Source organism: Solanum verrucosum, unplaced genomic scaffold, assembly GCF_900185275.1.
Source record: "Solanum verrucosum unplaced genomic scaffold, falcon-dt-bn FXZP01000026.1, whole genome shotgun sequence".
Taxonomy (NCBI): Eukaryota; Viridiplantae; Streptophyta; class Magnoliopsida; order Solanales; family Solanaceae; genus Solanum; species Solanum verrucosum.
In genome coordinates, this window is record NW_026020285.1 from 431,852 (window position 1) to 435,290 (window position 3,439).

Consider the following 3,439-nt stretch of genomic DNA (forward strand, 5'->3'; position numbering starts at 1 on the left):
CAATAGCTACGCCTCAGTCCCAAACAAGTTGGGGTCAGTCGCGATTTTTTAGATCAAGTCGTTAAATAAGACTATCTCTTTCAGTGTATCTTGGCATTTGGTTGAATTTTTTATCTTGGTTGGTGTTCTATTGGTTGAATTAGTAATTGAAACAATGAGGGAAGCAAAGGATAAAATAATCAAGTAATGTTATGTATTATATCGTAATGTTTTAATGAGTACAACATTTGGATAGATTGTATCGTTCTCCATCGTTACAGACTGTCACACATCAACAATATGAATGATAAATCTACAAGAAAAAGTAGGATACATAATAAAGCTACTATTAAAAGATAGGTAATTAAAGGATAAAATAAGAAGAAAATATTAAGGTAACAATGCGATCACACCATATTGTTCATTACACAAAATGAGGGTTTTTTGTCGTTACCTAACAATGGATTTAAATGATATGATACAGTGAAATTTAAGTAACAATCAAAACAAAAATTATATCTAAACTATCAATACAATACAACATGTACCAACCATTCAAACAAGGTGTTAATGGGAGTATCAAATCCAAATGTGATAAAGTAAGAGTGAACAGACGGGAAATTACCATCATTAATAGCAAATACCTGTAATTCCTAACCTTTAATAAGTGAAAAATGACAACATAGCCAAGAAATGCATTCAAACATCACATTGAGTGTAAATGTTACTCTTATGGCAAACTGAAATTAATAATGATACTATATAAAGGAGTTACCAGTTAGAGGATCACATGGGTTTGCCTACCATAAAAAAGGTAGTTAAAAGTGTTACACAATATTACTCATAAAAAAACACATTTCTTTACCAAAGTTTTACTTATTAAATAGTAGTAGATTGTAGAAAAAAGATTACTTGTAGCACTAGCACTAGCCCTATACTCTCCATTTACACGTAAGTCAATAATTTTTATCTTTGGAATGGGGTTTTGATTTTTGTTCTTGATTTTTTACTTTAATGTTGTTGCTTAACAATGTTTAGATTCAAGTGATTATTTTAATCTGTTTAAGCCTCGGTAGATAGAGTTAGTTGATATCTACGTTAGTGGGAGGTTGCACATATCTGTTCGAATTAGTTGAGGTCTCACCTTTGACCCAAATATAAAACCATGCTTTATTCGATCACTTTTAATGTCTATTATTTCTTGTACCTAGCTCGAATATTATATTATTTTGTTATAGTTTATGTTCTGTTACTCTATGCAATTTTTTTTTATTATCTGTCGTTTCTTGTACTTTGTTACTTCTCTTTTTCCGGAACTACTTTGGATTGTTTTCCTTTGAGCTAAGTGTCTATAAAAAATAACCTCTACCTGTGAGGTAGGGGTAGGTATGCATACACTCTACTCTTCCTAGCCTACATTGCATATGTTGTTATTGTTGTAAAAACACGAAGAGCTTTAGATTTTGTCAAGGGGATTCAAAATTACTATGCACACATAAAATTAGTAATTTTGGTTATGTATACATGGTGCAATTTTTTGGGGAGGGGGTGGTTTGGATAAACTCCTTTGTGTCCCACTAGATCTGCCCCTGAGCCGTAGTATGGTGAGAAAGAGGTTGTTTGGGTTTAATAACATTAGTGTCCAGGTTAGCAGTAGAGAACACCTCAATTAAGGCTTAGGTAGATGGAAAGAATTCGTCATTTCATTCCTATCGCGTTAGTTTGTTTGAAATAGTGTTTTGTTTTCTTCTCCCAATAGGATTCTAAAGGAGAAAAGGTTAGAAACATTGGACTTAAGTGATGGGAGATGCTTGTAAGTATGCAGTGGTTACAGGAGCAAACAAGGGAATTGGCTTCGAAACTGTTAAGCAGCTCACAAATTCAGGTGTAACGGTTGTCTTAACAACCAGGGACGAAAAGAGAGGAACTGAAGCAACATCCCTGCTGAATGAACAAGGATTTTCGAATGTTGTGTTTCATCAGCTTGATGTTCAAGATTCTCAAGGCATTGAGTCCTTAGCAAAGTTCATACAAACACAATATGGGAGGCCTGATATTCTGGTAAGAGCATGAATCTATGTATTGCTCCTCATTCGATCTTGAGGCAAATATTGGATAGTTTCTGAATAAATTTCTGCAAGTAAATAATGCTGGAGCTTCTGGAGTGGTACCTGATGAAGATGTCCAAAGGGCCATTAACATGGATCTTGTAGACTGGGTAAGATAATTTGATCAATGCTTAGGTCTTGTTTTATTATGCGATTCAATCTAATATCTAATAGTGACACTACACTAGATATGTTGTTGTTGATCTCATATCTAATTGATAATTTCCGTCCCCAAGCTTTGAGGTAGGCGATAGTCCCCGTGTCTGGTCTGATTTTTTCTTTGACAGACACTTAAACTCGGCCTCAACCAGCAAGTATGCACTCCCACTTTGAGTATGCACATCTAGACACATCCAAAATTTATGTGGTACGTCAGCATCTAGTGTCCACAAGACATAGTGGGATGCGTTGAAGTGCTTACTTGTAAATTGATGCCAAATTTTTGAGTTTGTTTATATGGCCGACCCTAACTTATTTGAGACTGAGGTGTAATTGTTGTTATTGTAAACAATTACCAGGGAAAACTTTTGATGACATTCGAGTTGTGATGAAAACAATGTATGAGAGTGCCAAATTATGCTTGGACACTAATTACTTTGGTGTAAAGAATGTTACTGAAGTTCTTCTTCCAATGCTGCAATATTCCCCTTCACCAAGGATTGTTAATGTCTCCTCCCGTAGAGGAGATTTAAATGTAAGTAAGACGATCATTCTCGTTGTTTTTGAACATTTCATATTTCTTGTTGATTTTTTGTTTTCACATAGTGAATGCCAAACGAGGAGAGGAGAAAGGAGCTCGGTGGTATTGAAAACCTGACTGAAGATAGAATCGATGAGATTCTGCATAATTTTTTGTATTATCTGAAACAAGACTCTCTCGAGGTGAACGGTTGGCAGATGATGCTACCAACATATAGCGTATCAAAAGTATCACTCAATGCTCACACTCAAATACTTGCAAGAAGGTACCCGAAAATATGCATCAATTGTGTCCATCCTGGATTCGTCAACACGGATATAACCTGGCATACAGGAACAATGCCTGTTGAGGAAGGACCTGAAGGACCTGTCATGCTAGCTCTTTTTCCTAATGGAGGACCTACTGGTTGCTACTTTGATAGTACTGTACTCACCAAGTTCTAGATATAACAATAACTACGCCCTAGTCTCAAACAAGTTTTTGATCAAGTCATGAAATAAGACTATTTTTTTCAGTTTCTCTTGGTATTTGGTTGAATTTCTGAGCTTAGTTGGTGTTCTAGTGGTTGTATTAGATAATTGAAACAAAGGATAAAATTAATCCGTTTACTTGTCCATATCAATGGACTCTTGGTTTAAAATGAAACAGGGGT

The 3,439-nt window shown here is 35.2% G+C and overlaps 1 pseudogene; it reads left to right on the forward strand.

Annotated features, from left to right (window-relative positions):
- Positions 1–1,779: 1,779 nt before the first annotated feature.
- On the forward strand, positions 1,780–3,230 carry LOC125834272 (short-chain dehydrogenase/reductase 2b-like; annotated as a pseudogene).
- The last annotated feature ends 209 nt before the right edge of the window (positions 3,231–3,439 follow it).